The sequence below is a fragment of the Callospermophilus lateralis genome, chromosome 8 (assembly GCF_048772815.1).
Source record: "Callospermophilus lateralis isolate mCalLat2 chromosome 8, mCalLat2.hap1, whole genome shotgun sequence".
In the NCBI taxonomy this organism is placed as follows: Eukaryota; Metazoa; Chordata; class Mammalia; order Rodentia; family Sciuridae; genus Callospermophilus; species Callospermophilus lateralis.
The window spans coordinates 48,933,997-48,956,909 of NC_135312.1; the positions used below are offsets into that span (position 1 = coordinate 48,933,997).

At 33.1% G+C, this 22,913-nt stretch overlaps 1 pseudogene; it reads left to right on the forward strand.

Moving 5' to 3' along the window:
* Positions 1 to 3,696: 3,696 nt before the first annotated feature.
* On the forward strand, positions 3,697 to 5,309 carry LOC143642047 (oxysterol-binding protein-related protein 9-like; annotated as a pseudogene).
* Positions 5,310 to 22,913: the final 17,604 nt, after the last annotated feature.

Below are 22,913 nucleotides of genomic sequence, written 5' to 3' on the forward strand. Positions count from 1 at the left end.
ACTAATGTATGTGATGAAAAAGAAATATCACCACAGACACAAGAGCAATACAAAAGATAATTAGAAATTATTTTGAAAACTTGTACTTCAATAAAATAGAAAATATTGAAGGCATTGACAAATTTCTAAAGTCATATAATTTGCCCAAATTGAGTCAGGAATATACACACAATTTAAACAGATCAATTTTAAGCAATGAAATAGAAGATGCTATCAGAAATCTACAAAATAAGAAAAGCCCAGGACTGGATGAATACATAGCTGATTTCTAAAAGACTTTTAAAGAAGAACTAATACCAATACTATTCAATTTATTCCAGGAAATAGAAAAAGAGGCAGCACTTCCAAACTCATTCTATGAGGCCAATATTCCCTGATTCCAAAACCAGGCAAAGAAACATCAAAAAAAGAAGACTTCAGGCCAATCTCTAATGAACATAGATGCAAAAATTCTCAATAAAATTTTAGCAAATCGAATACAAAAACATATCAGAAAGGTCATGCACCATGATGAAGGGAGATTCATCCCAGGGTTATAAGATTGGTTCAACATATGGAAATCAATAAATGTAATTAATCACATCAATAGACTTAAATACAAGAATCATATGATCATCTCAACAGATGCAGAAAAAGCATCTGACAAAATAGAGCACTCCTTTATGTTCAAAACACCAGAAAAATTAGGGATAACAAGAACATATCTCAACATCATAAAGGTTATCTATCACAGATAAAAAAAAATAAAGGGATAAACAGGAAAAGAAGAACTCAAATTGGCACTATTTGCTGATGATATGATTCTATACCTAGAAGACCCTCAAAGTTTCACTAGAAAACTTCTAGAACTAGTAAATGAATTCAGCAAAGTAGCAGGTTATAAAATAAATATCCATAAATCAAAGGCATTTCTGTATATCAATGACAAATCTTCAGAAAGGAAAATGAGGAACACTACCACATTTACAATACCTCAAAAAAATAAAATAAAACATTTGGGAATCAACTTAATAAAATAGGTAAAAGATCTATATAATGAAAACTACAAAACACTAAAGAAAGAAATCAAAGAAGACCTTAGAAGATGGAAAGATATAACTTGCTCATGGATAGGTTCAATTAATATTATAAAAATTACCTATACTACCAAATGCACTATATAGATTTAATGCAATTCAGATCAAATTCCCAATGACATTCCTCATAAAAATAGAAAAAGCAGTCATGAAATTCATCTGGAAAAAAAATAGGAGACCCAGAATAGCTGAAGCAATCCTTAGCAGGAAGAATGAAGCAGGTGGCATCACTATACCAGAACTTAAACAATATTACAGAACACTAGTAACAAAAACAGCATGGTATTGGCACCAAAACAGACTGGTAGACCAATGGTACAGAATTGAGGACACAGAGATTAACCCACAAAATTATGATTATTTTGTTTTAGATAAAGACTCCAAAAACATGCATTGGAGAAAAGATAACATCTTTGACAAATGGTGCTGGGAAAACTGGAAATCCATATACAACAAAATGAAATTAAACCCCTATATCTCATCATGAACAAAACTCAACTCAAAATGGATCAAGGACCAGAGACTCTGCATCTAATAGAAGAAGAAGTAGGCCCTAATCTCCATCATGTGGAATTAGGCCCCAACTTCTTTAATAAGACTCCTTTGGTGCAAGAATTAAAATCAACAATCAATATATGGGATGGAATGAAACTAAAAAGTTTCTTCTCAGCAAATGAAACAGTCTGTAAGGTGAATAGAGATTCTACATATTTGGAGCAAATCTTTGCCCCTCACACATCAGATAGAGCAAAAATCACTATGTATATAAAGAACTCAAAAAGCTAAGCACCAAAAAAGCAAATAACCCAATCAATAAATTGACCAAGGAAATGAATAGACACTTCTCAGAAGATGAGGTACAATCAATCAACAAATATATGAAAAATGTTCATAATCACTAGCAATTAGAGAAATGCTAATCAAAACTAATAATTCATCTCACTCCAGTCAGAATGGTAGCTATTATGAATACAAACAACAACAAATGTTGGCGAGGATGTGGGGAAAAAGGTACACTCATACACTGCTGAAGGGAATGCAAATTGGTGCAGCCAATATAGAAAGCAGTATGGAGATTTCTTAGAAAATTGGGAATGAAACCACCATTTGATTCAGCTGTCCTTCTCCTCTGTCTATACCCAAAGGACTTAAAAACAAAATTCTGCAGGGACACAGCCACATCAATGTTTGTAGCAGCATAATTCACAATAGCTAAACTGTAACCAACCTAGATGCCCTTCAGTAGATGAATGGATAAAAAAAAATGTGACATATATACACAATGGAATATTACTCAACAATAAAAGAGAATAAAATCATGACATTTGCAGGTAAATGAATGGAGTTAGAAAAGATAATGCTAAGTGAATTTAGCCAATCTCAAAAAACTAAGTGCCAAATGTTTTATCTGATAAAAGGAGGCTGATTCATAGTGGGGTAGGGAGGGAGAGCATGGGAGGAATAGATGAACAGGAATAGATAGAGCAGAGTGGTGGGAGGGGAAGGGAGGGGGCATGGAGTTATAAATGATGGTGGAATGTGATGGACATTATTATCCAAAGTACATGTTCAAAGATATGAATTGGTATGTGAATGTGTTCCTAGTCCCTTCATGATCAATGGTCACTCATACCTTGTCGCCGTGGGTAGAGATGTGGAATCAACATACAGACTCCGGGAGCCGATGAGAGAACTGGCTGGAGACCCACCTCAGGTCATCGTCCAGTAGCTCAGTCTATTTTTGGAATGCACACAACGGTTATAGGGTTTGAGTGGGGTATTCCTGTCAATCATACATAAGCCAGACAATATCCATAAGCCAATCATCTTCTGCCTAATGTAACCGCACTGTGAGGAAACTCTAAATATTGCTGTCCTGGCAGAAAGCAATCTAGAAGGGTCTTCAGCCCTTACTGAGTCAGGGGTTTCATGCCCTGAAGCCCCTGACTCTCAGTTTCTTGGCTGGGCAGTTTGGCAATGCTAACCACAAGTGCTGAGGGTGTGGTTTCACCCCATCCTGCAGGCCCTCCTGTGAGTCCTGAAGGAAGGTGGATATTTCAGGCACTTCTGAGCTGCTAGTAGCTGCTAGCTGAGACTGAAACTTATTCCAACAGGTGTGAATATACTTTGTATACACCTAGAAATATGAAAAATTGTGCTGTATATGTGTAATAAGAATTGCAATACATTCTGCTGTCATATATGAATAAAAATCAATGAAAAAAGAAAGAAATGAAGAAAGAAAAATTGTCATTCCTAGGAATAAAAAGAAAAGAGAATGAAAAGCAATAAAGAAAGCTTATGAGAATTACGGACTATCAAGAGACCTAGTTTCAAAAAGAGAAGAGAGAAGAAGGACCCGAAAACACAGTTAAAGAAATAATGTCTGAAAACTTCACAAATATTGGGGGAAAATATTAACATCCAGATAGAGGAAGAGGCAAAGTGTTCTCAAGTCAAAGTTAACCTAAAGAAGAGACACGGTGTCTTGAGGGACTGGCTGAACCTCTGGGTGGGCTACCTGAGATAGATGTGGTCAAGGGAGAAGAAAAGCGGTGCTCAGGAACAGCTTCTGCTCCACTTCCTTCCCAGGAGACACCAAGGGCAGGGGCCTAAGCAAATGGCTTTCTTGCTGGTTGCTTGCCAAGTAAGTAAAATCTAAGTGTCTGGGAGAGGGGCTGGTTCTGAACCCCAAATTCTTGGGGTCCCTGCCTCTTTTGCCACCAATGTAGTGCTTCCTCTGTCTCCTTCCTGCCACCCTTTGGGGGTTTGAATTCAGGATTTGTTTCTGGTGTCCAAGACTTTGACAAGAAAGAGGTAGATGCTTACCTACAAATCTTGATAGAACAACTAAAGGTTTGTTGACAAGCTTCAAAACTGTAGAGATGATGAACAGAGATAGAAAATAGAAACCCTCAAAGAAAACAAATAACGTGGCTGAATCAATTAAACACTTAAGTGTGTTGTTGCAGATTACTAAAAGTACTATTAATATTCTAGATGCAATATATGAACCTAGTCCCCTGTGATCAGCACAATGCCTTCCCAGACTGTCTTACCTCCGGAACCAGCTCAGATGTTCAAGTCAGAGCAACATTCTTCTTTCCTACCTATATTAGCTACAGTAGGACCTCAACAGACTCCAAAACTAAATGGTACATGGAGTGGGTATTCACCACCTAGTAGCAGTCTAACTTGTTGTCTTGTCTTCAAACACAGTCCCAGAGTTTTCTTACTCTAGCACTGAAGATGAATTCTATGATGCTGATGAATTCCTTTAGAGCAGCTTATCCCAAAATTCTTCTGTATCTGCCTCAGTCTTGACTCATAGCAGCTCAGGAAATAGACTAAAACACCCAGAAAGCACCGAGTCACTAAATTCTTCTATGTTCAATGGGACAAGTAATGCTGACCTTTTTGATTCACTTGACTATAGAAGATGACAGAGAAGCAGGATCAGTGAAGGAGTACATGCAGCTCTTGTCACAGGTTAGGCTCAGAATAGATCTGACTAAGGTAGTTCTTCCAACATTTATTCTCAAAAATTCTTTTTTAGAAATACATGCAGAATTTTTTGCACATCTGGGCCTGTTTGTGAGCATTAGTGACTGGAAAGATCCCATGGATTGAATGGTTCAGGTTGTGAAATGGTACCTCTTATTCTTTCATGAGGAAAGGAAAGGATTTGTTGCAAAAATGTCATACAACCTCATTTTGGGTGAGATCTTTCAGTGTTACTGGACATTAGCAAATGACACTGAAGAGAACACAGAGCTAGTTTCAGAAGGACCTGTTTCCTGGGTTTCTAAAAACATTGTAACTTTCATGGCTCAATAGGTTTCCCATCTTCCACCCATTTTGGCACTGTATTCTGAACATTTTAACAAGAAAATTCAATTTAAAGCTCATATTTGCACTAAATCAAATTTTCTTGGGATGTCAATTGAGGTGCACAACATAGGGCAAGTCTATGTCTTATGCCTAAACTGTAATGATCATTACATTTTAATAAAAATAATAAGTATTGATGAAAAGGTGGATAAAGATGGATCCTTACATACTGTTGGTGGGAATGTAAATTACTATAACCATTATGGAAAAATTATGGAAGTTCCACAAAAAATTAAAAGAACCACCAGCAATCCCACAACTGTGTCCATATGCAAAGGTGATGAAATCAGAATGCCAAAGACATCTATGCTTCCATGTTTATTCTGGCACTATTCACCATAACCAAAATATGGACTCAATGTAAGTATATAACACAGATGAATGGATGAAGAAAATGTGGTAAATATACATTATGGAATGATATCCAGCCATAACAAAGCATGAAATTCTATCATTTGTAGCAGCATGGAGGAGTCTGGAAGACAATATTTTAAGTGAAATAAGCCATGCTCATGAAGATAAATACTGTAATCTTACTCATTTATGTGATTATCAGAGTCTGGGGAAGACAGACCACAGGGGAATGTAGAGAGATTGGTTAATATATTTAATGTTACAATTAGCTAGGAGAAGTAAATTATGGTCTTCTATTGCATAACAGGTGACTACAGTTAACAATAATATATTGTATATTTCAAAAGAGAAGAGACAAATTTGAATGTTCTTACCACATAAAAATGATAAATGATTAAGGTTATAGATATATTAATCACCATAATTTAATCATTACACCATTTATACTTGTAAGAAAACATTATGTTGTACCCTGTAAATATGTACAATTATTATATGTCAATCAAAAATGAAATAAGCCAGTTGTAATGGCACACATCTGCAATCCAAGTAGCTCAGGATTCTGAAGCAGGAGGATTGTGAGTTCAAAGCCAGCCTCAGAAACAGTGAGGCACTAAGCAACTCATTGAGACCCTGTCTCTAAATAAAACACACAAAAAATGCTGGGTATGTGACTCAGTAGTTGAGTGCCCCGGAGTTCAATCCCTGGTACCCATCCCTCAAGAAAATTAAATAAGACTTAAGAAAGGGAATATATTACATACATAGGAAACTAAAAGGCCATTGTGCTCTGGTGTAGCCTATCAGACACAGAGATTTTAGGTGAGACTGGCCTAGGAGGAAGATAGAATATGCAAGATTTCTAGCTCTGGTACAAATGATTTATTCTTAGACTGTCTGTATGCCTAAAATGCTGTGATAATGTTTTTCTAAGAAAGACAATATATTCACGGTTTTATCATTTAAAACTGATTTCCTTCTACTTGATTCTATGGAAATGTCTGAATTAAATATTTATACATATATAGTATAAACTTAATTATCTATAAACACTAAGTGACCCACAAAAATATAAAGTGTGTTTACTATTTCTCTGTGCATTTTCCAGCACTTTGCCTTTTCCTAAGGCCTAAAATTTGTAGAGAGCAATAGATCATGCACTGCAGGCTTCATGTGCCTGGCATAATGTCTTCTCAAGGGTTACTATGCTTATGCATTTTCCTTTATAGGAAATGCTACACATTTAGCAAACGAATATTGTCAACTCCCTAGTCCTATGTAAGCTTACATACTGATTTTTATTACAAAATATGAGTTCATGGATCAACTCTTAAAACAGAATTGTTCACATGAAGTTTATTCCTAATTTTAGTTAGTGGTAACTTCCTTACATTAACAGATTATTCTTCCTAGATAGGAACTATGTTTTAAATATATTTTCATAAAGATCCTAGTAAATAGGACATTCTTCATACATAGTAATGATAAAATATTGTGTAGTAATCAAACTTCTTATAGTTAATTGAAATGCATTGTTCATTCATTTCTAGAGTCTTGGGGTGAGGGTGACACAACCATATTTGTTTCACAGAACAGATTTTTTTATATAACTTCTGCTTTAGCTTCCTAGTCAAGAGAAATAAATGTACCACAGGTTTCTTACTGACTAATAAACTCTTCAAATGGAGCTAAACCCACTTTGTTTTCTAAGTCTCATGCTTCTTCAGCAGGTGTACAACTCTTTGAGGAATACAGCAAAACTTCATGCTCATGATGGATTATCCCATACATCATTAGAACTGTCACATTACTGTAGTGTTCAAGTAATAGATCTTTGGAGAAAAAGCACAAGTAGGACACATAACTCAAAAGGTGGGGGCTCTTCTGAACAATGGATTCAGCTTAATAAGAATCTTGCCAATTGCTTAAAACATAAATTTTGAAAATGACACCCATGCAAGACCCAACACCATCTAAACAAATGTATGAATTACCTTTTATATAAAGGGTATGAATATCTTCTTTGCTATACTATATATAAATATATCTTAGTGAACAATTTCATATTTTTATAGCTTAAATTGAATGTCTGTACATCTAATAAACTTTAAATTAGTAAAGAAAATGAAATTTTAAGTTGATAAACTAATTTTTAATGCTTTTTAGTCTTTTCTCCTATAGTCATCTGCTTATACATAGATTCAATAGCTCAGTTTGATGAAAAATCTAGTAAATATCCATCCAACTGTGTTGTGAAAAACATTATTTCAGCATATGCTATTCTGTCATTTGAAAATTAAATGTGTTCTATGAAATTCATTAATTGATGTTATTAAAATATAAATATTGATTCTCTAAAGTTTTCATTGAATTGTGACCTATTACACATTGTTTATTTTACTGAACAGACTACATTAAGCGAATTGAAATCATTAACAGTATACATGATTGATTATCATTTGTACTCATTTAAGTACACTTATTAAAGGAATACAGTCAGTCTTATTTCGAGCAACTGTTAGGGACTTCGTTATAAAATGGATGCTACTGAAAGTGAATTACCTTTCTTCCTGTAAACTCTTGATATTCTTTCCCCATATGTGGAACTTTAATTAGCTCCAAGACACTTTCTTCACCTTTATTTAATTACTAATTACAAATTAAGGTCATTCCAAACACCAAGAGTATTGGTTTTGTACAGTCCTTAATTTGATTGTCTTCTATCTCCTTAAATATGTGAGATTTATTTTGAATACTTTCGTTAATAAAAGATTCAGGTGTTATTATGGGTCAAGATAATATCAAACACCAACCAAAAATACTTCATTCTTTCATAAAGGATAAGAATCCCTAATGATGTGAATATAATTATTCTACTAAATTCCCTGTGGTTTATTCTTTGCCCCTTGGCAGGTTCTTATTCTAACCATATCTTCATATCTCAAATTTGGGCAAAAACTAAACATGATCCTCAATATAAGAAATAAAAGTTTTTTTTTAATGAACAACACTTCTAAGTATACATTAATTAAAAGGAAAGAAGGAATAGGCCATGTGTGCCTTCTCACTATATTTACCTACTAGACAGGCAACTGAATTTCTTAAGTCAATACCTAATTCTTATTTCATTCATATCTCAACATTTAATATATGTTAACATATTTGGATGAATAATCTTTTAAGAAACCAGTGATACAACTATTTAATAGTGTAATAAATTATTTAATAATGTAATAAATGACATTTTTCCTCTGAACATTTTTAAATGCCAATTTTTCCTAAAAATAAACTAGACAATTACAAATTCAATAAACTCTTTATTGTAAAATTTTAATATTTTGCACACAGTAAATGCTTTATTTTCTCAGATTAATGTTTTTATAATGCTTTTTCTTAAAAATGGCACAGTATTATTTGAACAATGTCACAATATTGTATTCATTTATGTAACTACAGACCACAGAAATATTATCTTTTACTTCTATTTAGTTAGAGTTCTTACCTTTATTAAAAGAGTATGAAGTAGAGTGCTTGCCTTGTATGCATGAGGCTCTGGGTTTCATCAAATGACAAATAAAATTTATAAAGCAATGTTAAGTAAAAACAGTGGTTGAAAAGTAAAATGAGAGTTTTTAAATTTTAAATGAGAAAATCCTATGCAAATATAAACTTTATTCAAAATTTGTTCATAACTTATCAAGCCAATCTAAAACATTGACTGTCTTACAGTCCCTGTTGTGCTGCTATCACAAAATACTAGAGATTGGGTATTTTCTGAACAAAAGAAACAATGGGTTCATATTTTGGGAGGCTGGGAAATTCAAGATTAGGGCATTGAATCTGGTGAGGGCCTTCTTGCTGTACCATTCTATGGTAAAAGGCAGAAAAGCAAGAGAGCACACAAGACAGCGTGAAATTATAACAAACCTAATCTCATGGCGGCAAAAGCATTACTGTGATGATGATATGAATCAATTCATGAGGGCAAAGTGCTCATGACCTAATCACCTCTTAAAGGTCCCATAACTCAAAAGAGTTGCACAGGGTGTTGTTCCCAATGCATGAACTTTTGATAGAGACATCATAGAAATCTTCCCCAAACACTCAAACTCAGGTCCTGTTTACATGACAAATGTACTTACTTCATTCCAATAGCCCTAAAATTTTTAGTTTATTGCTGCATCAACTAAAAATAACAAAGTTCAGCATCTCATCTAAAAGAGATATGGATGAGACTCAAGACACAATTTATCTAAGGCAAATTATCCTCCAGCCAAAAGCCTGTGAAATTAACAAATAAAGTGTTTTTAAAATACAGTGTTGGAATGGCCATATAATATATATTTCTATTTTAAAATAGAAAAATAAGAAAAAAAGGAAGAAGAAACTGGTCCAAATAAGGCCAAAATCCAATGTGAAAAAGATTAACTCTTTTTCAAAATTTTACTTTTTAAAATTTATTTATTTTAATGAGGTATATAAGATAGCAGAATGCATTTTGATCATTGTACACAATTGCAGCACAACTTTCCATTTCTCTGCTTGTACATGATATAGTGTCACACTCTATGTGCAGTCTTACATGTACCTAAGGTAATGATGTCCCTCTCATTCCACCATCTTTCCTGCCACCATGCACCCTCCCCACCATCCTTCCCCTTTTGCTCAATTAAAGTTTCTCCATTTTTCCCTTGTCTCTCCTATCTCCATTAGGGATCAGCATTCTCTTATCAGAGAGAACATTCAGCCTTTGTTTTGGGGGGATTGCTTTCTTCTCTTAGCATGATATTCTCCAGCTCCATTTATATTTACTGAGTATATTTACTGAGTAATGCTGAGTAATAGTCCATTGTGTATATATACCACAGTTTCTTTATTCATTCATCCATTGAAGGGCATCTAGGTTGCTTCCAGTTTAGCTATTATAAATTGAGCTATTGCGAACATTGACATGGTTGCATTACTATAGTATGCTGATTTTAAGTCCTTTGGGTATATACTTGAGGAATGGGATAGCTGGGTTAAATGGTGGTTCCATTTTAAGTTTTGTAAGGAATCTCTACATTGATTTCCAGATCCGTTGCACCAACTTACAGTCCCACCAGCAACATATGAGTGTGCCTTTTCCAACATTTATTGTTGTCTGTATTCTTGATAACTGCCATTCTGACTGGTGTGAGATGAAATCTAAGAGTAGTTTTGATTTGCATTTCTCTCCAGAATAATATTTCTCTGAATGTGTCTCATAAACACCTTGGGATTGGAATAAAGCCTCAAGTCTCTGTCTAACTTTGCTATGGATTTGTTCTGCTTAGTCCATATGATGGCTCTCACAGGTTGTTCCATGACGAAATTCTCTAGTGAAAATCGTCTGAACTGGCTCTGATGCCCCATTTTTGCTCAACATTTCTCTAGTAGGGGTTCTATGCTGTGGTTCCAGCTCTGGAGTAATCCTTTGGCTGAGCTTCAAGTTGTTTGTAAAAGCTTTTGAAGTCTAGGTGGAGACTGTAATGGCTTCGTAACTGTACAGTTTGCAAATCTACAGAATCAGCACTACAGGTATACTACTGACTCATATGACTTGAATTCTTCAGAGGAATGAGACAAGCCACACTTGTGTCCCATTGATCTAAGGCTAGAGAGACAAAAATCCATTTGCTGGAATTTGTAAAGCAGACCCAAAGTTATTCAAGGCAGTTAAGCTGAGGGCTATGGGAATCCTATGGAGATATTTCTGTCTTTATCTTAGCTTGCCTCTGAAATGCCTTTTGAGTCATTCATATATTGATTTGATGAATACAACCTGGCTTGTTTCTACCTATATTAATCTCTGTAGCATATATCCATTTGGTCACACCATATATTTATTCTCTCTAAAGGTGCCTTTTCACTACTTTCACAGTAAGGCTCTGAAATTTCAAACCTTTCCACTTGAATTCCCTTTTAATTATAAATTCTATCTTTAAATAATTATCCTCATTTCTCATCTTATTGTATGAAAATGTAAGTACCCATAGGGCTCCCTCACATCTTGCTTAATTTTTTGCTCACAATGTGTCTGATTTCATTGCTCTTATGTTGTGCCTTCTATAAAATCTTTGGGTATGTACACAATTAAGCCAAATTTTTTTGTCACCTAATAGCAAAAGTGTCCTTTATTTATCCAAATTTCCATCATAGATATCTCATCACAATAGCACTTACTACCCATATTTCTACCAACATTTGTTCATAACGTTTCAAAGATTATCTAATAAATTTCACACTTTCCCCACAGTTCTCATTTTTTTGAGCTCTTAACTGAATTGTCCTCAAATTTTCATTCATTGCAATATAGTTTTTTCTAGTCTGCTCCTCCAAATTCTTCCAGCGAGTACTCATTACTCGATTACCAACTCACTGCCACATTTTCAGACATTTGTCCCATTTTTCTGTACCAATTTTCTGTCTTAGTCCATTTTGTGTTGCTCTAACAGAATATCTGTGAGTAATTTATAAAGATTAAAGATGTACTTCTCACAATTCTGGAAGCTGGAATTTCAAGAATAAAGAGCACATGTCTAGTGAGTTTGTTCAAGTATGTTTGTTTCATCTAATGGTGGAAGACAGATTGGCAAGAAAGATGGAGAAAGAAAAGAAACAGACCAAACTCCTCCTTTTATCAGGAAATCACTCCCACAATCACTAACCCATACCCATAACCAACCCATTAATGAGGGCAGAGACCTCATGACCAAATTGCATCTGAAACATTCCTCCTCTCAATGCATTTGCACTAGGAAATAAGATTCCAACACATGGTCTTTGAGGATACATTCAAAACATAATACATTCAAAATTAAAGATTAATAGATCTTTTTAACAAAAGACTTTGTTATTTCATGCTCAGAGATGTTATTTTGGTGGCAAAAAAATGTCTACTTGTATGTTCTCACAAATGTATCATAAATTTCTTACTAACATTTCTTTGAAATTTTAAAAAGTAATAGATTTCTTGAAGTTGCTTCTTATGAAATCTCTCAATGAAAAGCTAATGAAGAACAATCCAGAAGATAGATATTTGGTAATATTCTCTGCAATCTTCCACATCTAAGACTGCATATAACCCTTTTCTTTGATTTTTACACCTAAAGAAAATATTCTCTAATTTTCCTAGGGAAACACCGCCCTCCCTGATTCCAATACAGTCAATAAGTCCAGTTCAGAGTCAAGTTTTCTGGGTATTAAAATTTTCCATTTGCCAAGTTGTGAGTCCTCTCAGTCCATTAACCTATAAACACAAGAGGTAAGTTATCTGTATGTGTGAGTACATACACAAGCTTTCTGTCATACAGACAATATCAAGTGGTAGAAGAAAGACAATGATTATTCCTTATTCAAAAGAATAATGAAACCAAAATATTCAAAATTCACATATTTACATCTATTATAGAGATACAGCCTGTTTTCAAAATATCCCTCTTGCAATCTCTACTCCAAAATAGTGGTTAGTGAAAAAATTGCATGCTTTCTTCATGCCATTAAATAGTTTAAAGCAATAAAGTAATAGATTCTTCTTTGTATTTCAAGCATAATTAAATTATATATTATCTATATATTCACATATCCACCAATACCTCTGTCATGTCTTTATTTATTATCCATTATACAGATGCTTTTTGACTTATGATGTCTTGATAAATCTATTGTGATTTGAAAATATCATTTCAATATTGCAAGAATACAATAACAGAATGAATATAACTTTACAGCACAGTACACTATAGAGTATCAGTAGTTGACCACATGTTTATGTAGCTGACTGGGAGCTTGCTGCCACTGCCTGTCATCAAAATATAGCACTGTACTATATATCACAAGCCCAGAAAAAAATCAAATTCAAATAATAATTTTTAATAAAGGTGTGTCACTTTAAAACCATTTTAACTTGAAAAAAAAATCATAAGTTGAACCAATGTAAATTGGAGTATGTCTGTATAGAAATCTATATTTTTATCTTAATGTCAGTGAACTTAGTGTCATGAATTTTTTTCCAAATCAGTGACTAAAGATCAATTCATTTTTAAGTTTCCTTTCTTAGTCTAATTTTTACCATGTATTATTTTATATTTATGCTCTGAATTACTCATTCTCTCACTTATATGTTGCAAGATTTTTTTTCTCAACGACTTTCATGACAAACTATGAATCACTCACATGTGCACACATATTTAACTTTTATTTCTGTGCAATGTAAATTTTGACCAATCAAATTATATTTTAATGGATACTCAGATTATTTTATTTTACAAATTATAGCAGTTCACATTGGACTAGCATAATATATCTTCAGCCGACCATTGTAATTTTTATAAGTGAAAAATTGTATCAGCTCTTTTTAAAATTTTTTCCCTAATTCACAGAGATGTAGCACATGTCTGAAGAACTTTATATTCATAGTTTACATCTCATCTCCTGGATTTTTCTTCATATTTGCATTTTTTGCTGTTTAAATGATTTTTATTTTTTTAGAAATTTTTGGGAGCTATTTTGTACTATACATATTGTTCGGGTGACTTGTTTATTTTAAAAACAACATCTTATAACTTATTTACATTAATAAATAGATATTTTATAACTCTGTTTTCTAAGTTTTCTTACTTTTAAAACTTCCCCCTTCTCAAATTTTTGCCAATACTTAAAATTGTTTCTAGTATTCTATTATTTTACATTTTTCACTTAGCTTTTTATGTCAGGAGTAAAAGCTAAGTATTCATTTTGAACATTTGAGAGACATTATCTAATTAATTTCTTTAAAAAGCATAATACAAATTTCAGCAGCACTCACCCAATAAAATATGAATTTCTTAATAAATTGATAGTTGTTATAACTTCTTTTAATACTCATATATGCATGTTCCATTTATAGATTTATTCCCTTTTATGGTTGATTTACCTCTTTAGGTAATAATCTTATTCAAAATTCCCAGTATTATTAGTATTTGTAGTTCAAGGATTTTCTTCTACTACCAATCATTAGGTTTTAAATTATATTAGACACCTTTTCATTATTAGTCTTCCATATGAACTGCAACATTTTGTACTTCTACCAAAAAAGAGTACATTTGAAATTTTCATCATATTTTTTTTGACATGCTGTTTTAGTCAGCGTTTTTGCACTGTGACTGAAAGATATTACAAGAACAATGTACAATGTAGAAAGGTTTATTTGGTGCTCATGATTTCAGAGGTCTCAATCCATAGACAGCCAACATCACTGCTTTGGGCTTGAGGTGAGGCATAACATCAGGGTGGAAGTGTGTGGTGGAAGAAAGCAGCTCAGGCTATGAGGATCAGAAAGCAGAAAAAGAGAGAGCTCCATGCACTAGGAACAAAATATAAACCCCAAAGGCATGACCCCAATGACCTACCTCCTGTAGCTACCTCCTAGCTACCTATAGTTAACACCCAGTTAGTCCCTTTCAGCAGATTAATATATCCATAATGTTAAAGTTTTCATAACACAATCAGTTCACCTCTAAACTTTCATTGTCTCACACATGAGCTTTTGGGGGACACCTCAGATCTAAACTACAGCAAATGTCAAAATTATTTCATGCTTGTGTATTCTAAGTATCTCTGGTGGTAAGTTTATGACTATTGACACATAATATAATTATTAGGTTGTCATTTTCTATGCTATTATATTGTTGTTTTTATTTTTAATATCTCCTTTTAAATAAAAAAAATCAATTCTACATCTTTTTGGGGAGTAGATATTCTACTCTTTATGCAATTTTTAAAATAAAATTTTATTAATTTTTATGTGTTATTAAAATTTCTATTTCAATCTTTCTTTTTCAGTGATATAGCTATATATATATATATATTTATGCATATACATTCTATATTCTACATTTGTATGTATTAATTCTTTACTAAAGAAATTTATAAATATTTACATACTATTTATATTTTGTTATTTTTAAAAGGCTAAGCCAAAATTGAATAAAATAATATTATTTTGTGTAGAGAGAGCAAAGTAATAATACTTATTTTCATACATTTAAAAAAATAACAACAAAATGCAGTCAAATGTAGACTTTTCAGGTGGGAAAGCTAAATGAAGACTAACTTGAATTGATTTCTATGCTGCTTCTGCACAGTAGTGAGATGAGATGTACCAAATATAAATTTAAATAATCTTCAGAAAATCCCTGGACTTCCACTGCTCTCTTCCCTTAAACAAAATGTGGAGAGTGGCAGGACAAGGAGGAGAAAGATTAAGAGTAAAAAGAGTATTGTCAATAAAAATTCCAAGCTCCCAAGTTTTAGAATATGAATTCTCTGAATATTTTAGCCCAGTCATAATACCCTCCTCAATAGTAACAAATGAAAAGAAATAGAATCAATCATAGAAATGCACTCTTAATACCACTTATTTTGACAAGTGTTTCTTTCAAAGGAACCAAATAGAATAAATTAGCTCTAAAATGAAGCTATTACTAACAATTTGCTTTGAATCACTATGCATACTTGTCATAATATGTCACTTCCCTTGTAAGTATTTGTGTCAAAAGTAAATAAATTTAATTTTAGAATAATTAATCAATTTACTTATCTCTACATGCGTTTAGATATCATGAAAGTATCTACTTGCTTCTTCCTACAAAATAGTAACTTCAGTTAGTGGCTAACTATTATGATTTTATTCAGGGGAAGTGGGAAGCATATGACCTGATCGTGGAAAAGTAATTTTAAATCAAAGATATTAGAATGAAACAAATCAAATTATATAAATCCTATTTTACTTTAATCAAAATGTTAACAGTATACTGTATACTTTTTAAAAAACAAAAATTGTTCCATATTTTTTTTACTTCTTTGGAGGCTATAATTATGTCCATAATCTGCATACCTTTAATAATAACTGAGTGACTTATATTTATAGAAATATTGTCATTTAAAAAATATTCTCATAATTTGCTGATATCAATTAGTTAACTAACCACCTTAGGTTGAAGAAACAGAAGGAATGACTAACATTGTGCTAGGTATGTTTATGCACAATGGATGATAGCCCATGTTCTTAAGAAGTTTACATGTTATTCTTGGCCTTACATTGGAAGGTAATAACTTCTGAAAAGGATTCCAGAATTCCCACAATAGAAAAGTCAAGATTTTACTATCATATCTTTAACCCTACAACTATACCCACATTGTACAATCAATTTGCAGACTAATACAAGGAACTAACTAAAAAGAATAGTCAAATTTATTAAATATGAATTAAGTTACACAACAAGATGCATAGTGAAATGGGTGGAGTCTTAAAGTACACACAAGTAGTGTAGTTTGAGTAAATTTGTTAATTCTAAAACAATAAATATAGTTTGTGTTAGTCAGCAAAATTAATATTTATTTTATGAAGAACAATTTGAAACTGAAGTATCAGTTTAAAATTTTTCTAATGGAATCAAATAGTATAACTATCTTTTAATCATATACTTACTTAATGTATGTTATTTGCGTACAAGTTTTTTCCATATATTAACTATATTACTCCATTTGTTGCTAATAACAGACTTGGTAGGTATCTTTTAATGATGAGAGACATATTTTGGTTCACAGTTCTGGAGACCAAAGGTTGAGGGGTCACATCTGATGACAGTCTTTCTGGCAGAGTCTAGAGGACATACAGGGCATCACATGTTGAGACATTGTGAGTACATGTATGTTTATATACATATCTCTTCTTGTATCTCTCCCTTATCTTATATAGCTCCAGGCCTCAATCATGAGAGTGCCACACCAATCATTTTATCTAATCCTAATTACTTTCAAAAGTCCCACCTCTAAACATCATGATTGGATTATAAGTCTGTGTGGGTGTGTGTGTGTTTGTGTGTGTGTGTCCATCTCAAAATGAGGATTGAATTTCACAAATGTAGCCTTTGAAAAAAATATACCCCATGTGTATCCAAACTATAGCACTAACCCTTTTAATTCTTACCATAAACCAGCAAGGAAACTACTAATAAATTATTAAGCTAACTTTATAAATAAAGAAACTGAATTTGAATAATTTGTCTAAGGCCAAAAAACCAAAATTAATTAAAGAGAATTAAAGTCATTCAAGTGACTATGGAGAATATACATGGAGGCCAGTGCTAGTGTTATTTTTATCATTACTGATCTAAAGTGCAAGTTTGGATTCTCTGATAGCACACACCCTACAAAAACTGTAGTCATCCCAGACTGAATCAAAGAGATGGATTGAATAAGGTTGGGTGCAGCTACACATACCTGTAATCTCAGCCACTTGAGAGGCTGAAGCAGGAAGACTGCAGGTTCAAGACCAGACTGAGCAAATTAGCAAGACCCTGTCTCAAAATTAAAAAATAAAAAATAAAAAGCCAGGGGTGTAGTGTTAGTGGTAGTGCACTCTGGGTTCAATCTTAATAATAAAAATAATTTTTATTATAATAAATTATATAAGAAATAAATTGACAAGCAACCTAACTCATTATAAAAGAAAGGGTTAGAGCTCATAAGAACCCTTTGGAAACCTCCATTTTAAGAGAAACTTAAATACCATTGAGAGTGAGAAGCTTCCTAAGAAAATAATGATCACATTGTAAGACACAAACTGTCTAGCCTTATCAGCAAAGTGGCAATAATCATGTTTGGAATAGAAGATTTAATGGACTCAAAATACTTAAAAGAAAAATGTATCAATATTTAATCAGGCATGATCCCAATATCTAAGGTCTTAACTGACATCACTAAATATTTTCATTCACTCAACAAATATACATGCAGCATTTATCATGTGTCAAATGCCATATTGTTACCATTTTACCATGGTTATTCTGATGAAACACAGATAGCTTTCCTATGGTGTTTGGGGTATAGAACAAACAGATAACAACAACAACAACAACAAAATCACCTGACAAAGTTCATGATTTTGAAACCCTAAGTCCTTTGAGACAATGAAACAAGATGACTGGAGAGAAAGGGATTAGCTTATACAGGGTGTTTGATAAAAAACAGTAATCCTAAGGGTTCAGTCATGGTGTGCTTTGGTGTTAGCATTTTCCATTAAAAGAATATATAGGAGTGATATGAGTACCAGAAATATGTAGGATTATGGACTGTTGAATTTATTAATTAGTGTGTGTGATGGGTAAAAGACTATAATTAATATGCCCATGATGTAATGTGAACTGCAAAACTTTGATAAACTGAAGAACTTACATGGACCTCAGTTACTGATGTAAGCAACAGTCTACATCCTGGGCACATGACCCAGGGTTCACCCAGTTATCATCTGTAAGCACAATGGAACCGGGACCTAAAAACCCAGACTTTGGGGGGTCGGTGGGACTAACAGGACCCGGACAGAGAGACAGAGACCTCCATCACTGCTGTTCCCCCTACACCAGACTCCTGTGGTCCAGATCAAGTTCCACAGACCCGGATTTAAGATACCTCAGAGTGGGGCTGGGGATGTGGCTCAAGCGGTAGCGCGCTCGCCTGGCATGCATGCGGCCAGGGTTCGATCCTCAGCACCACATACAAACAAAGATGTTGTGCCCGCCGATAACTAAAAAATAAATATTAAAATTCTCTCTCTCTTTCTCTCTCTCCTAAAAAAAAAAAAAAAAATACCTCAGAGATGAGCATCTGGGATCCTTGGGTGTAGACTCAGTTAAGACTTAGAATTAGGATGTGTGTTTGAAGTGTGATAAGCATTAATAAAATAGGTTGAATCTAACCGCCCCTCAGACTGAGTCTATAAAAAGTGCTTGTGACAAGTAGAAAAATTCAAGGTCGGAAATGAGTTTGGAATGCATTATATTCTCACATAAGACAAAAATGGATGGAATGAAAAGATAGAGATGGACCTTTAAGATCTTACAGGCCTGAATGAGATACTTGCGTTTATTTATTTTTTATTTTAGTTATGAAGTCAATTGATAGATTAAGTAACAGATTCACATTTGAAAATAACCACTCACTTTTTTTTTTCCCTGCAGAGAACAGACTGTACTAATTTGTAGGCTGTTGCATTAATAAGTCAATATTTTGAGTAAGTGATGTATTGGCATCCCATAGCTGCTATAAGAAATCACCACAAGCAACATTGGAAATTTATTTTCATGTGGCTCTTAAATCCTAACATAAGCATGATAGTCTTAAATTAAAGGACTGGTTTCTTTGAAATCTCTAAGAACGAATATTGCTGTGTTTTGTCCAGCTTCTAGAAGCCACTTATGTTTCCTGGTTGGTGGCCCATTCCTCCATCTTCAAAGTCTACGAATGTTATCTAAGTTCTTTTCACACTGTGATGCTTCAAGTTTTCTCTCCCCAACTTTCCTCTTTCACTTATACAAATGGAACCCTATACTGGGGTCCACTCAGATAATCCAGGTTTATCTTCCTCTCTTAGAGTCTACTGATTATCAACTTTAATTCTTTCTACTCCCTAATTCCTTTTCGCTATGTAACTTAACATATGCATCCATTCCAAGAATTAGGATGTGGATATTTTGATAGATTATTGTTGGTCTATCATAAATAATACAGTAAAAGGGAAAGCAAGGAGGTGCTTGGACTTGGAATAAAATTTGAAAGTAGAATCAAAAGGATTAATGAAAGCATTAATTGTAGAGTGAAAAGCAAAATCTACAAAGAGAAGATTACTAAATGTGTGGTCTGAGTGAAATGTGGTACCGTTTACTAAGAGTAGGCATTTTGTTATAAAAGGATGGACTTTAGAGGAGAAATTGAACCTGGAGACATTTATTTAGGAGAGTTTTGTCTTAAGTTTTAATTTTTTGTCTTAAATATATTACCTTTAGCCCTATATCCTGTATGCCACAACACTAGTAAATAAATTATTCTGTACTCTTTCTCATTTACTTGAATTTCTAATAGTTGTTTTATGTGTCTTCTTATGCAAATTTTAATTATTTGGTCCTAAACAAAAGAGTAATTTAATTTAGAAAGAGATAATGCCATCCATCACTCATGTGTTTTGACATTGTAATGAAAAATCTCTTACATGATTTTTCATCTCATTCTAATAAAGAACACTGAGCACAATCCAGTTAGAAGGGCTGCAGTTAAACCAAGGAAGAGATAATTACTCCTCTCACTTTTAAAGGAAAATTTTGATTCGCTCTATAAAAATGAATTTAATTTCAGCAAGTGAAGACTGTAAATATTCTAAAACTAAAAATACCTGTAGGAAGAGGTTATTGCTCTGAGATTTTTCAAATATGATCACCCAATATGTTGCAACTTAATATTCTAATCATTACTGTAAAAAGGAATTTACAAATTTCATTCTTTTTTTGATGTAATATTATTATTTTTATTTCTTTCTTTTATTTATTTTTTACATACATGACAATAGTGGAGTGCATTGCATTCAGTTAACTTCAAAATCACATGTGATCAATTTAGCAGTATTTTTTATGACTCTTCAAAACATGGAAAGACAAGTCATAGATAAATACAAGCAGTCAGTTTTATGTGTGTAGCATTGTATTCACCATTGGATTTGAAAGACTGAACTGAAGAGCAATCAAAATAGATGTTGTATTCAAAACATATTGCTACCAATCATAAAAGCTTACAGGGCTTGAGAGATCATAAGTCTGGTCCCTCAAAGATGTGAGGTTAACAGAGAAATTGGAGGAGGTAAAAGCAGCCAACTTCCTTTGTAACTTAAGGAGGCACTTTTTAAAATTAAATAGTAACTTAAACAAAATTTTCAATATGGAGGATGGCTGTGCTTACCAGCATGAAACTTTAACCATCAATGTTATCATGTATATTGGCTGTGGCAGAGACATAAAGTCACTTGACAACTTTGATTAGCTGAAGGCAATTACATGTTTATTTTCCAGGAGGCAAGAACATTTTGTTTATATAGGCATAGCAATAAATGATTTATATTCATGAGTTCAATTATTTTGAAGTATATACTACTATTAACTTTTTTAAATTTGTATGCTTTAATTTTATAAGTGAAATCAATGTAGAAAAATCAATGGTAACTCTATTTTGGACAGTGTTCATGAGAAAAATAATACTTTAAATAAATTATCTCGGCAATTGAATCTATTTACTTTACATGAATTACTAGAGAAAGAGCAGTATAAAAAAAATTTCAACAGAACCTCTGTTCTTACTACTTTGCATATAATCCAATAGCCAAATTTTTGTATATTTAATATTGATATATTTTAGCCATATAAACACCTACTTTTACTAGCATTGTCATTCCTCTTATACTCTGGCTATCATGCATCCAGTAGAGTAGTCACATTCTCCATGGCTTAATAGGTGCCATTTCTCTCCTGTACAGGGGTTTCATTGTTCTGGAATCTCTTCAGAACATTAGCTTCCTTTGAGCAGTGACTGGGGGGTCCTGCTGCTTTTCTTATATGGGCTCTGCTGTCTCACCATGAAGGATGTTTGGTCTCTACAGCAGAAAAGAAGTAGACATGGGGCAATGGGGCTGGCTCTTCAGCTCTCCCTGCTGGAAGTAACATGTCATTTCCTTGGGTGGGACAAGTTTTTGTTTCACCCTAGTGTCATTTTCCTGTACTAGCAAGAACAGAAAACCAAAAAGCTCTTGGTGATTACATCAATTTTTCTCTGCCATAGTAATGGCTATGTAACAAGTGACATGCTAAGTGCAGTTCAAGTGTTATTTTATTTATTCTTTCCCCAAACACTATGAGGCAGGTACTTTTTTTAACTTTTAAGGTAACGTAGTAAGGTAGAAAATATTGAGAAACTAAGAGCTCCCCTCGTAAGGGGATGGGGAGCTGTTATTTAAGTATATACCTGTCTGATTTTAATACCAAATTTTAATGTCAAAATTAGAATTTCAGAATATAAATTTCAGAATATATTTCATAACTTCATTTTAGAATACAAGATTTAATAAACAGGTGACATGATTAATGCGATTAAACAACTCTGTTCTGTGTACATTGAATTATGAATACATATTATTGATAGAATCTTTATGTGCATAAATTTTGAAATAAAAATTACATAAAATTGAGGGGCTGGGATTGTGACTAAGTGATAGAGAGCTCACCTAGCATGCATGGGCCCTGGTTTCAAACCTCAGCACTGCATAAATGTATAATAAAGATATTGTGTCCACCTAAAACTAATAAATAAATATTTTAAAAATTACATAAAATTGATTCCCCAATGGTTATTTTATAAAAGTGAGCAATGTTTGTATAACCAAATGGTTATTTAGGTTATATAGATGGCAATTGATGAATTATATAAAAATCCCAGTTTTAATTAAAGCAGTGTAATATAAGCATTTCATTGTAGCTGAAGAGAAAAGTTGGTTACAAAGTTAACAAAAAAAAAATCTAAAAACTGTTGAAGTGTTTCAAAATATTTTAAAGGCATAGGAAAGAAAAAGTAATCATCAGGCTGACTCCAGAAACATCAAATTGGTTATCTTGTACCAAAAAGACCAGATAAATATAACCACAACACTCCTTAAATTGCCTAGGCAGCACAGAATATAAATTGAGTATTCCATGTGCTAGTATTTCCAATAGG